Genomic DNA, 14882 nt, shown 5'->3' with positions numbered 1-14882 from the left:
ACCGCTCGGGCAGCCAAGTGTTCGCTCCACTGTTTCCATGGCCTTGACAGAGCATCGTATCGGGTAGGCTGCACTCTTGGCAAGGTTGATACGAAAACCCGATGCCTCTCCAAATAGATTGAGAAGTGTTGCACATGTGTTCAAATCCCGCTCGTTTGTCTTGAGAAAGATCATTGCGTCGTCGGCAAACATCAAAAGGCGGTGTTGCAGTCCTGTTCTTGCAAGCGGAGCAAGCAGTCCTCTTGCGGTCGCAAGCTCAAATATCGCGAGAGCAGAGGAAGCAATGACACAGCGAAGATAGCAACATCGGGAGAAGAGGCGTAAGCGCAGGTAGATGCTAGTTAAGGGAGAATCTAAATGTTGGCCAGAGCCAGCTCGCTTGTACGGCAAAAGTTTTTGCGCATTAATCCAACGTTTAAATAGTACTGGTGTCCAATTTATATAAAAATGATCAGATGGCCGAGTTGGTCTAAGGCGCCAGATTAAGGCTCTAATCCTAAAAGGGTGTGGGTTCAAATCCCACTCTGGTCATTATTATTTTTGCATTTTGCTCTCGAGTCAACGACAAGTACTTCAATGCCTAGTACACATTTTGAGGCAAAAAGATCAGATGGCCGAGTTGGTATAAGGCGCCAGATTAAGGTCCAGTTCTTTGCCAGATTCTTCCATAATCTGACCCCTACACAGATTTTTCCAGAATCTTTGAGCCCCATTTGTTTTGCAATGCTATTTAGTTATGGTCTAATTAGTTAGGATTGTAAAACCAATGGGGGTCAAAGATTCTAGGAGAAGCTAGGGAGGGGTAGATTCTCGGAGAATCCTGCAAAAGAACTGGCCCTAAGGCTCTGGTCCGAAAGGGCGTGGGTTCAAATCCCACTCTGGTCAAATTCTTTTTTGAGGGAATATTTTTCTTTTCTCTCGGATATGCACTCACTTGCTTTTTCTCCCTTGAATATGAAAATTCACCGATGCAATATTTTACAAAGTATCAAGAACTTGATTCGTAAATCTACTCTGGTCAATATCATTTCCTTTTCTGTCGGATATGCATTCACTTGTTTTTTTATTCCCTTGAATATAAGGCGCCAGATTAAGGTCCAGTTCTTTGCCAGATTCTTCCATAATCTGACCCCTACACAGATTTTTCCAGAATCTTTGAGCCCCATTTGTTTTGCAATGCTATTTAGTTATGGTCTAATTAGTTAGGATTGTAAAACCAATGGGGGTCAAAGATTCTAGGAGAAGCTAGGGAGGGGTAGATTCTCGGAGAATCCTGCAAAAGAACTGGGCCTAAGGCTCTGGTCCGAAAGGGCGTGGGTTCAAATCCCACTCTGGTCAAATTCTTTTTTGAGGGAATATTTTTCTTTTCTCTCGGATATGCACTCACTTGCTTTTTCTCCCTTGAATATGAAAATTCACCGATGCAATATTTTACAAAGTATCAAGAACTTGATTCGTAAATCTACTCTGGTCAATATCATTTCCTTTTCTGTCGGATATGCATTCACTTGTTTTTTTATTCCCTTGAATATGAGTTCAGCTTTTTTTTATTCCCTTGAATATGAAAATTCACCGATGCAATATTTTACAAACTATCAAGAACTTGATTCATAAATCTACTCTGATCAATATCTTTTCCTTTTTTGTCGGATATACGTTCACTTGTTTTTTTTATTCCCTTGAATATGATTTCATCGATGCAATATTTTACAAAGTATCAGGAACTTGATTAGTAAATCTACTCTGCTCAATATCTTTTCCTTGAATATTTTCCTTTTCTCTTGGACATGCACTCACTTGTTTTTTTATTCCCTTGAATATGAAAATTCACCGATGCAATATTTTGCAAAGTATCAGGAACTTGTTTCGTAAATCTACTCGGGTCAATATCTTTTCCTTTTTCGTCGGATATAAATTCACTTTTTTTTATTCCCTTGAATATGAATTCATCGATGCAATATTTTACAATGTATCAGGAACTTGATTCGTAAATCTACTCTGGTCAATATCTTTTCCTTTTTTTGTGTCGGATATACATTCACTTCTTTTTATTCATTTGAATATGAACTCACCGATGCAATTATTTACAAATCTCGGGAACATGATTCATAAACCATCCACTTGAGACATTGTTACCAGCGGTGTTGGATAATTGGGATAGCACTATGAGGGTTCAAATCCCACTTTGGTTAAAACATATTTTTCTTTTCTCTCAGATATGATTTCACTTATTTTTTGTATTCCCTTGAATATGAATTCACCGATGCAATATTTTTACAAAAAATCAGGAACATGATTCGTAAACCTACTCTCGTCAATATCTTTTCCTTTTCCCCCACAAAAAAAATCTTTTCCTTTTCTATCGGATATACATTCGCTTCTTCTTTTTATCCATTTGAATATGAATTCATCGAGACAATTATTTACAAATCCTAGGAACATGATTCATAAACCATCCACTTGAGAAATTGCTATTAGTGGTGTTGGATAATTGGGATTGCACTATGAGGCCTTCGCCTCTATCGTTCACCCTGGCGAAATTTTCGAGCATACCGCCATCGGGAAGGCGTTGCCGGCCAAGAGGGAACACGTCGTCTGGTCCATTACGATGAGAAGCAGACATACATGGTGTAGGAGAGGGAGTGCAACCGATGGCGCAAGATTGACATGGATATGGCATCCTTGACCGATACAGGTCGTGACATATTGTGTCTTCCCGACCTCGACGACGAAGGGCAGGAACGGGACGAAGGCGAGGTCGTCGACTGTCACACCGCCTTGCCTAGACGACGAGGTGACGCATCGTATGTGCATGTGCCCCATGCATTGCATTCAACATCGACATGGTGGGGAGCAACTAGTGCTTCTCCTAAGCCGTAAAAAGTCATCGGTTTAGTAAAACAAAGTTGCCAATCGACTTTTCTACCCTATGTAACCACTTCGTAAGGTAATTTTATCTCTGATTAGTTTTAAATACCTGAAATTGTGTGTGTGGATTTTTAAACGGATGTGACAAAAAAACTAAAAATAAAAGATATGGAGACCGCATATGACTACTCTGTGTTTGCGCGTCGCCTCGACAGTCTTCATATCCATATGAAACACACTCCATACGACGAATGGTAATCGAAGTTATGGTGACTATGTTAGAGTTGCTCTAAGATTTTGTGGCATGCTAAGACTAGACGTGGCAACCTTAGACTACAAACCAAATATGGCTTGGATACTAAGGGTGTGTTTGGTTGGGTTGTGGATTCTGAAAAAGTTGTTGTCAATCGTGAGATGTGAAAAAGTTGATGTGAGCAGAGAACTATGGGAAAGTTGAAAGTTGTTTGGATGAGACAACTACGGAAGTCTTGATTTGATTGTGAATTGTTTATCATGCCCTGGGGCCTAAACGAATATGTTTATATGCTAATTGACCACAAAGCAATTATTTTACATTGGTTGGCAATTGAACGACCATTTTGCAAAGAAAAATTACAACAATATAGACAATCCATAGCTAGCATATAGGCAATTCAATGACTATTTTTAATGTGGCATACGTATAAATAGTGTGCTCTTGTATTATTATTACAAATGGCGTGAACCATACAAAACACAAATGGTTCGCATGGCGATGACCTCCATCAACATAGCTAACCTATGATACACTCACAAGACAAGCATAAACTATCTTACTACGAATATTGTTCAGCGTACTATGAATATTGTTCATGGTATCTTCGTTCATGGTAATTTCAAAAAGTTTCTGGATTTTTTTACTCTTTAAGGTTTCTAAAAAATCCAATTCGGGTGCAGTGGGACCTGAGACCTATTGGGGAAACAGGGAAATATCTGGTACTCCCATCCCTAGGGTGCTCCCGGTGCTCCAAACTCGGTAGCGCATTTTAAATTGTTCAAAAAATTCTGACAAAAATCCAGCACATTGACATAACATTAATGTATGTTGTAAAAAAAATCAAATAAAATTCGGAACATTGCTCGACATACAAAAATGACAAAATGGACATGAATGTGATAATAGGCCTAATCTAAAGCCCAACTTATGTTGTGTATTATTTACTGTCGAATTTGTCATTTATGTTTCTCAGTCTTTGTTTTGAATTTTTTGATAACATACTTTGATGTCGTGTCAATGTGCTGGATTTTTTTCAAAAATTTTCAAACATTTAAAAATGTGTTACCGAGTATTGAAGCACCGGGAGCATCCTAGGTGTGGGAGTACCAGATATTTCCCCTTGGGGAAACTCCAATCCACCATGCCCGCACTGTACAGATGTGTAGGAGAACATATTTCAAGAGGCGCTCGCGACAAGAACAAAGGCTGACGGCACTAGCCCCACGTGAAGGACAGGGTTGCGGAATCTAACGTGTTCTGAATCCAAGTAGTATCTCGTCCTCGCGGCTGGTCATGTCACGACGGACAACCCACGACCTACCGTTCGATGACAAATCATCGTACATGCACGTGCACGCAGAAAGGTGCATCTGCCCTCTCCGGTCTCACGGAAATGGAGAGCCGAGTATGACGGGCTGTCCCTTTCCCAGTGGTTCATCTTTTTCAGGTAGACAACTACAACACCAAATGCACACAATTAAGCCAAAGAACTGTCCTGGGACAACGGACTAAAAGCATGTTAGTTGATCAACTTGTAGCTGGTATCCTACCCAACAGTCAGTACTCAGTTCTCCCACTGCAAAACGACTACGAGGCCAACTCCATCGCGCAACCCTATCATGTCCACGCGCGTCCGTTTGGGGTAAAACGAACGAGCCAAACGGCCCAGCGCACGGAAGCAAACAGACTTTTGCCCGTTTTGTGTCTGCTTTCGACCCATCCCCGGCCCAAGTTTACGCCGTTTTTGGGGTGAAACAGACACCACGCGGACGCGCGGGCCGTCTGCGCGTGTCCTTCCCTGGCCCGCCCGTCGATGGCACAGGACGGACCTTTTTCTATCCGCCCCCTCCCTCCCTCCGGCCGCACCCCCTCCACTCTTCTCCACTCTTCCCACTCTTTCCCTCGCCGCCGCCGCCGCCTCCGCTGCCATTGCAGCCGTGCAGTTCGGACGCACGCTTGCCCAGCCCCTTCCCCTCGGCGGCGCCGAGCTACCCAACCACGGCCACCTGGTTTGCGCACCCGCCAACCGGATTTGGGGCGGATCCGGTCGGTCTTGAGCTCGCCCGGCTGTGGGAGGCCGGGCCGCGCCATGGACTGGCCGGGCACCTCGCCGGAAGGCCCTGGCAGGGCCGCAAGGCCACATGCAGGCAGTGGCTCCTCCTCTAGCCGCTCGGATCTGCATCGTCGGTGGTCCGCCGGCAGATACACGAATGGCGGTCGGCCGAGCTCGGTGCTTGCCAAAAGCTCGTCGGCGCACCGTTGCCACTCATTAAGTGCGACCATTGCCCAAGGATGTTCGTGCGCCGCGTGTCTACAATGCCGGAACATCCCGGATGGGTGTTCATCAAGTACTTAAACGATGGGGTATGTGCTCTTTTTAGCTTCGGTTTGTGCTCTAGATTTGACTAGTTGTGCTAACTTCAAATTTTATTATGTAGCATGGATGCAAGTTTTGGTATTGGGAAGAAGTGTACATCGATATATTGATAGAGCGAAATTTAGTACATGTTCGTGCACTTTTAGCTAGCATAGAGGCTGTACATGAGACAAGTGCACTTGTTGCTAGATTAGATGCTAGACACGAGACTAGGTGTGAGGAAGCTGTTGGGGAACGTAGCAGAAATTCAAAATTTTCTACGCACCACCAAGATCAATCTATGGAGAGACTAGCAACGAGAGAGAGAGAGGAGTGCATCTTCATACCCTTGAAGATCGCGACACGGAAGCTTTACAAGAACACGGATGAGGGAGTCGTACTCGCGGCGATTCAAATCGCGGAAGATCTGATGTAACGCCGAACGGATGGCGCCTCCGCTTCAACACACGTACAGCCCGGGGACGTCTCTTCCTTCTTGATCCAGCAAGGGGAGAGAAGAAGTTGAGGGAGAGCTCCGGCAACACGACGGCATGGTGGTGGAGCTTGCAGTTCTCCGGCAGGGCTTCGCCAAGCACTACTCAGGAGGAGGTGGAGTTGGAGAGCGGGAGGGCTGCGCCAGGGGCAAGGGGTGAAGCTCCCATGCGCCTCCCCACTATATATAGGGGTGGAGGGGGATGGTTTCTTGCCCTCCAAGTCCATTGTGGCATTGGCAAGGGTGGGAGGAAAGAAATTTCATCATTTCCTTCCCCACTGATAGTTTTCCCCTTTTTTAGGGATCTTGATCTTATCCTTCCGGGATATGATCTTATTTCTTCTAAGGGGGGATCTTGGTGAGCCTTGACCAGGGGTGTGGGGCCTTGCCCCCACTACCCACGTTCATGTGGGTTACCCCCCATGCAGGTGGGCCCCCACTCCGGAACCTTCTAGAACCTTCCCAGTACAATACCGAAAAATCCCGAACATTTTCCGGTGGCCAAAATAGGACTTCCCATATATAAATCTTTATCTCTGGACCATTCCAGAACTCCTCGTGACGTCCGGGATCTCATCCGAGACTCCAAACAACATTCGGTAACTGCACACTAATTCCCATAACAACTCTAGCGTCACCGAACCTTAAGTGTGTAGACCCTACGGGTTCGGGAATCATGCAGACATGACCGAGACAGCTCTCTGGCCAATAACCAACAGCGGGATCTGGATACCCATGTTGGCTCCCACATGTTCCACGATGATCTCATCGGATGAACCACAATGTCAAGGATTCAAGCAATCCCATATACAATTCCCTTTGTCAATCGGTACGTTACTTGCCCGAGATTCGATCGTCGGTATCCCAATACCTCGTTCAATCTCGTTACCGGCAAGTCACTTTACTCATTCCGTAATGCACGATCCCGTGACTAACTACTTAGTCACATTGAGGTCATTATGATGATGCATTATCGAGTGGGCCCAGAGATACCTCTCCGTCACACGGAGTGACAAATCTCAGTCTCAATTCGTATCAACCCAACAGATACTTTCGGAGATACCCATAGTGCACCTTTATAGCCACCCAGTTACGTTGTGACATTTGGCACACCCAAAGCATTCCTACGGTATCCGGGAGTTGCACAATCTCATGGTCTAAGGAAATGATACTTGACATTAGAAAAGCTTTTAGCAAACGAACTACACGATCTTGTGCTATGCTTAGGATTGGGTCTTGTCCATCACATCATTCTCCTAATGATGTGATCCTATTATCAATGACATCCAATGTCCATGGTCAGGAAACCATAACCATCTAGTGATCAACGAGCTAGTCAACTAGAGGCTCACTAGGGACATGTTATGGCCTATGTATTCACACATGTATTACGGTTTCCAGGTAATACAATTATAGCATGAACAATAAACAATTATCATGAACAAGGAAATATAATAATAATCATTTTATTATTGCCTCTAGGGCATATTTCCAACAGTCTCCCACTTGCACTAGAGTCAATAATCTAGTTCACATCACTATGTGATTGTAATGAATCCAACACCCATTGGGTTTGATCATATCTCGCTTGTGAGAGAGGTTATTAGTCAACGGGTCTGAATTTTTCAGATCCGTGTGTGCTTTACAAGTCTTTATGTCATCTCCTAGATGCAGCTACCACGCGCTATTTGGAACTATTCCACATAACTGCTCTACTATACGAATCCGGTCTACTACTCGGAGTCATCCAGATTAGTGTCAAAGTTTGCATCGGCGTAACCCTTTACGACGAACTCTTTTACCACCTCCATAATCGAGAAAATTCCTTAGTCCACTAGTTACTAAGAATAACCTTGACCGTTGTCCTGTGATCCATTCCTGGATCACACTTGTACCCCTTGACTGACTCATGGCAAGGCACACTTTAGGTGCGGTACACAGCATAGCATATTGTGGAGCCTACGTCTAAAGCATAGGGGACGACCTTCGTCCTTTCTCTCTCTTCTGTCGTGGTGAGGTCTTGAGTCTTACTCAATACTCACACCTTATAACACAGTCAGGAACTCCTTCTTTGCCGATCTATTTTGAACTCCTTCAAAATCTTGTCACGGTGCGTACTCATTTGAAAGTACTATCAAGCGATTTTGATCTATCCTTATAGATCTTGATGCTCAATGTTCAAGTAGCTTAATCCAGGTTTTCCATTGAAAAACACTTTTCAAATAACCCTATATGCTTTCTAGAAATTCTACATCATTTTCGATCAACAATATGTCAACAACATATACTCATCAGAAATGCTATAGTGCTCCCACTCACTTCTTTGGAAATAAAAGTTTCTCATAAACTTTGTATAAACCCAAAATCTTTGATCATCTCATCAAAGCGTATATTCCAACTCCGAGATGCTTACTCCAGTCCTTAGAAGGATTGCTGGAGCTTTGCATACTTGTTAGCATCTTTTAGGATTGACAAAACCTTCTGGTTGTATCACATACAACCTTTCCTCAAGAAAATCATTGAGGAAACAATGTTTTGACATCCCATCTGCAAGATTTCATAAATAATGCAGGAACTGCTAATATAATTTCAACAGACTCTTAGCATCGCTACGAGTGAGAAAGTCTCATTGTAGTCAACTCCTTGAACTTGTCGGAAAACATCTTAGCGACAAGTCGAGCTTCCTTAATGGTGACACTTACCATCGTTGTCCGTCTTCCCTTTTAAAATCCATCTGTACCCAACAGCCTTATGACCATCAAGTAGTTCTTCCAAAGTCTACACTTTGTTTTATACATGGATCCTCTCTCGGATTTTATGGCCTCGAGCCATTTGTTGGAATCCGGGCCCACCATCGCTTCTCCACAGCTCGTAGGTTCACTGTGTCTAGCAACATGACCTCCAAGACAGGATTACCGTACCACTCCGAAGCAGTAGGCGTCCTTGTCGACCTACGAGGTTTGGTAGTGACTTGATCCGAAGTTTCATGATCACTATCATCAGCTTCCACTTCAACTGGTGTAGGCGCCACAGGAACAACTTCCTGTGCCCTGCTACAGATTGGTTGAAGTGATGGTTCAATAACCTCATCAAGTCTCCACCATCCTCCCACTCAATTCTTTCAAGAGAAACTTTTCCTCGAGAAAGGACCCGTTTCTAGAAACAATCACTTTTGCTTCCGGATCTGAAATAGGAGGTATACCCAACTGTTTTGGGTGTCCTATGAAGATGCATTTATCCGCTTTGGGTTTGAGCTTATCAGGCTAAAACTTTTCCACATAAGCTTCGCAGCCCCAAACTTTTAAGAAATGACAGCTTAGGTTTCTCTAAACCATAGTTCATACGCTGTCATCTCAACGGAATTACGTGGTGCCCTATTTGAAGTGAATGCGGTTGTCTCTAATGCCTAACCCATAAACGATAGTGGTAATTCGATAAGAGACATCATGGTATGCACCATATCCAATAGGGTGCAGCTATGATGTTCGGACACACCATCACACTATGGTGTTCCAGGCGGTATTAGTTGTGAAACAATTTCCACAATGTCTTAATTGTATACCAAACTCATAACTCAGATACTCATCTCTATGATCATATCATAGACATTTTATCCTCTTGTCACGATGATCTTCAACTTCACTCTGAAATTACTTGAACCTTTCAATAATTCAAACTTGTGTTTCGTCAAGTAAATATACTCAGCATCTACTCAAATCATCTGTGAAGTAAGAACATAACGATATCCACTGCGTGCCTCAGCACTCATTGGACTGCACACATCAAAATGTATTACTTCCAACAAGTTGCTTTCTTGTTCCATCTTACTGAAAATGAGGCTTTTCAGTCATCTTGCCCATGTGGTATGATTTGCATGTCTCAAGTGGTTCAAAATCAAGTGAGTCCAAATGATCCATCTGCATGGAGTTTCTTCATGCGTACATACTAATAGACATGGTTCGCATGTCTCAAACTTTTCAAAAAAAAACCGAGTGAGTTCAAAAGATCCATCAACATGGGGCTTCTTCCTGCGTTTTATACCAATATGACTCAAATGGCAGTGCCACAAGTAGGTGGTACTATCATTACTATCTTATATCTTTTGGCATGAACATGTGTATCACTACGATCGAGATTCAATAAACCATTCATTTTAGGTGCAAGACCATTGAAGGTATTATTCAAATAAACAGAGTAACCATTATTCTCCTTAAATGAACAACGTATTGCGATAAACATAATCCAATCATGTCTATGCTCAACGCAAACACCAAATAACAATTATTTAGGTTTAACACCAATCCCGATGGTAGAGGGAGCGTGCGATGTTTGATAACATCAACCTTGGAAATACTTCCAACACATATCGTCACCTCGCCTTCAGCTAGTCTTTGTTTATTTTGTAGCCTTTTATTTTGAGTTACTAACACTTAGCAACCGAACCGGTATCTATTACCCTGGTGCTACTAGGAGTACTAGTAAAGTACACATTAATATAATGTATATCCAATATACTTCTGTCGACCTTGCCAGCCTTCTCATCTACCAAGTATCTAGGGTAGTTCTGCTTCAGTGACCGTTCCCCTCATTACAGAAGCACTTAGTCTCGGGTTTGGGTTCAAACTTTGGGTTTCTTCACTAGAGCAGCAACTGATTTGCCGTTTCAGGAAGTATCCCTTCTTGTCCTTGCCCTTCTTGAAACTAGTGGTTTCACTAACCATCAACAATTGATGCTCCTTCTTGATTTCTACTTTCGTAGTGTCAAACATCGCGAATAGCTCAAGGATCATCATATCTATCCCTGATATGTTATAGTTCATCACGAAGCTCTAGTAGCTTGGTGGCAATGACTTTGGAGAACCATCACTATCTCTTAAGGAAGATTAAGTCCTACTCGATTCAAGTGATTGTAATACTCAGACAATCTGAGCACATGCTCAACGATTGAGCTTTTCTCCCTTAGTTTGCAGGCTTAAGAAACTCGTTAGAGGTCTCATACCTCTTGACATGGGCACGAGCCTGAAATCCCAATTTCAGCCCTTTGAACATCTCATATGTTCCACGACGTTTCAAAATCGTCTTCGGCGCCTCAATTCTAAACCGTTTAACATTGCTGAACTATCACGTAGTCATCAAAACGTGTATGTCAGATGTTCGCAACATCCACAGACGATGTTCGAGGTTCAGCACACTGAGCGGTGCATTAAGGACATAAGCCTTCTACATAGCAATGAGGACAATCCTCAGTTTATGGACCTAGTCCGCAAAATTGCTACTATCAACTTTCAACTAAATTTTCTCTAGGAACATATCTAAAATAGTAGAACTAAAGCGCAAGTTACGACATAATTTGCAAAGACCTTTTGACTATGTTCATGATAATTAAGTTCGTCTAATTTAATGAACTCCCACTCAGATGGACATCCCTCTAGTCATCTAAGTGATACATAATCCGAGTCAACTAGGCCGTGTCCGATCATCACGTGAGACGGACTAGTCATCATCAGTGAACATCTTCATATTGATCGTATCTGCTATACGACTCATGTTCGACCTTTCGGTCTCTTGTGTTCCGAGGCCATGTCTGTACATGCTAGGCTCGTCAAGTCAACCTAAGTGTTTTGCTTGTGTAAATCTGGCTTACACCCATTGTATTCGAATGTTAGAATCTATCACACCCAATCATCACATGGTGCTTCGAAACAACAAACCTTCGCAACGGTGCACAGTTAGGGGGAACACTTTCTTGAAATTTTATGAGGGATCATCTTATTTATGCTACCGTTGTTCTAAGCAAATAAGATGCAAAAACATGATAAACATCTCATGCAATCAAATAGTGACATGATATGGCCAATATCATTTTGCTCCTTTTGATCTCCATCTTTGGGGCGCCATGATCATCATCGTCACCGGCATTGACACCATGATCTCTATCATCGTGTCTTCATGAAGTTGTTTCGCCAACTATTACTTCTACTACCATGGCTAACGGTTTAGCAATAAAGTAAAATAATTACATGGCGTTATTCAATGACACGCAGGTCATACAATAAATTAAGACAACTCCTATGGCTCATGCCGGTTGTCATACTCATCGACATGCAAGTCGTAATTCCTATTACAAGAACATGATCAATCTCATACATCACGTATATTTCATTCATCACATCCTTAGCCATATCACATCACACGACATATGCTGCAAAAACAAGTTAGACGTCCTCTGATTGTTGTTGCAAGTTTTTATGTGGCTGTTATAGGTTTCTAGCAAGAACGTTTCTTACCTATGCCAAACCACAACGTGATATGCCAATTGCTATTTACCCTTCATAAGGACCCTTTTTATCGAATCTGATCCGACTAAAGTGGGAGAGACAGACACCCGCTAGCCACCTTATGCAACTAGTGCATGTCAGTTGGTGGAACCTGTCTCACGTAAGCGTACGTGTAAGGTTGGTCCGGGCCGCTTCTTCCCACGATGCCGCCGAATCAAGATAAGACTAGTAGTGGCAAGTAAATTGACAAAATCGACGCCCACAACAACTTGTATTCTACTCCTGCATAGAAACTACGCATAGACCTAGCTCATGATGCCACTGTTGGGGAACGTAGCAGAAATTTAAAATTTTCTACGCATCATCAAGATCAATCTATGGAGAGACTAGCAACGAGAGAGAGAGAGAGAGGAGTGCATCTTCATACCCTTGAAGATCGCGAAACGGAAGCGTTACAAGAACGCGGATGAGGGAGTCGTACTCGTGGCGATTCAAATTGCGAAAGATCCGATCTAACGCCGAACGGATGGCACCTCCATGTTCAACACACGTACAACCCGGGGACGTCTTCTCCTTCTTGATCTAGCAAGGGGAGAGGAGAAGTTGAGGAAGAGCTCCGGCAACACGACGGCGTGGTGATGGAGCTTGCAGTTCTCCGACAGGGCTTCGCCAAGCACTACTGAGGAGGAGGTGGAGTTGGAGAGGGGGAGGGCTGCGCCAGGGGCAAGGGGTGAAGCTCTCATGCGCCTCCCAACTATATATAGGGGTGGAGGGGGATGGTTTCTTGCCCTCTAAGTCCATTGGGCATTGGCAAAGGTGGGAGAAAAGAAATCACATCATTTTCTTACCCACTGATTGTTATTCCCCCTTTTTAGGGATCTTCATCTTATCCTTTCGGGATATGATCTTATTTCCTTCTAAGGGGGGATCTTGGTGCACCTTGACCAGGGGTGTGGGGCCTTGCCCCCACTACCCACGTTCATGTGGGCCCCACTCCGGAAACTTCTAGAACCTTCGGTACAATACCCAAAAATCCCGAACATTTTTCGGTGGCCAAAATAGGACTTCCCATATATAAATCTTTACCTCCGGACTATTCCGGAACTTCTCGTGACGTCCGGGATCTCATCCGAGACTCCGAACAACATTCGGTAACTACACACTAATTCCCATAGCAACTCTAGTGTCACCGAACCTTAAGTGTGTAGACCCTACGGGTTCGGGAATCATGCAGACATGACCGAGACAGCTCTCTGGCCAATAATCAACAGCGGGATCTGGATACCCATGTTGGCTCCCACATATTTCATGATGATCTCATCGGATGAACCACGATGTCAAGGATTCAAGCAATCCCACATACAATTCCTTTTGTCAATCGGTACGTTACTTGCCCGAGATTCGACCGTCGGTATCCCAATACCTCGTTCAATCTCGTTACCAGCAAGTCGCTTTACTCGTTCCGTAATGCATGATCCCGTGACTAGCTACTTAGTCACATTAAGCTCATTATGATGATGCATTATCGAGTGGGCCTAGAGATACCTCTCCGTCACAAGGAGTGACAAATCTCAGTCTCAATTCGTGCCAACCCAATAGACACTTTCGGAGATACCCGTAGTGCACCTTTATAGCCACTCAGTTACGTTGTGACGTTTGGCACACCCAAAGCATTCCTACGGTATCCGGGAGTTGCACAATCTCATGGTCTAAGGAAATGATACTTGACACCAGAAAAGCTTTTAGCAAACCAACTACACGATCTTGTGCTATGCTTAGGATTGGGTCTTGTCCATCACATCATTTTCCTAATGATGTGATCCTGTTATGAATGACATTCAGTGTCCATGGTCAGGAAACCATAACCATCTAGTGATCAACGAGCTAGTCAACTAGAGGCTCACTAGGGACATGTTGTGGTCTATGTATTCACACATGTATTACGGTTTCCAGGTAATACAATTATAACATAAACAATAGACAATTATCATGAACAAGGAAATATAATAATAACCATTTTATTATTGCCTCTATGGCATATTTCCAACAGAAGCAACATCGACTTCTTTAGACTCGAAGAAGAAAGAAGGATGCAAGATCGAACCTCCTTCACAGATCAACAATGAGTGCATCGAGAAGACCCTAACCCAACTCAAGGGAGCAGTTATGGAAGTTGGATATCTTCTAAATTTTTACTAGTCAAAATGTAATGATGTATTTTTATATATCAAAAATGAATGATGAAAAAAAGTTAAGGACTTGCAAAGAAAAATATACGCGGACAGGATGCGGCTGGGATACGTCTGTGCGTTGGGCGCACGGCCACCGCATCCTAGAAACTGCCCAGACACGACTCTATTGCCCTACCAAGCGGACAGAATCCAGGCAAAACGAACGTCCGTTTGGGATCGCATGATGGGCTTGGTCTAATAACACGACGCATCCTCGACTTCCCCCGCTACTGAATTTTCAAAAGCGAAACTAACAAGGAGCCGTGGCAACAGAACCGAAAGATCCGAAAATCACATGACGCCGGCGCTGGCAGCTCGACGGTAAACGCGAGCGAACAAACAGCCAAGCTCGAGCCAGCGAAGTGTACAAGGGGCGGTTGAGCAACCCAGCGTGGCAGTC

General features: G+C 43.6%; 1 non-coding gene across 1 annotated transcript; it reads left to right on the top strand.

The window, feature by feature from the left end:
• The first annotated feature begins 604 nt into the window (after positions 1 to 604).
• TRNAL-AAG (transfer RNA leucine (anticodon AAG)) lies at positions 605 to 885 on the top strand. Its single transcript has 2 exons — positions 605 to 643; positions 844 to 885. It is a non-coding gene; the product is annotated as a tRNA-Leu (tRNA).
• The last annotated feature ends 13997 nt before the right edge of the window (positions 886 to 14882 follow it).

The sequence above is a fragment of the Triticum aestivum genome, chromosome 6B, assembly GCF_018294505.1.
Source record: "Triticum aestivum cultivar Chinese Spring chromosome 6B, IWGSC CS RefSeq v2.1, whole genome shotgun sequence".
Classification (NCBI taxonomy): domain Eukaryota; kingdom Viridiplantae; phylum Streptophyta; class Magnoliopsida; order Poales; family Poaceae; genus Triticum; species Triticum aestivum.
This window is presented reverse-complemented; position numbering and strand designations above follow the sequence as displayed.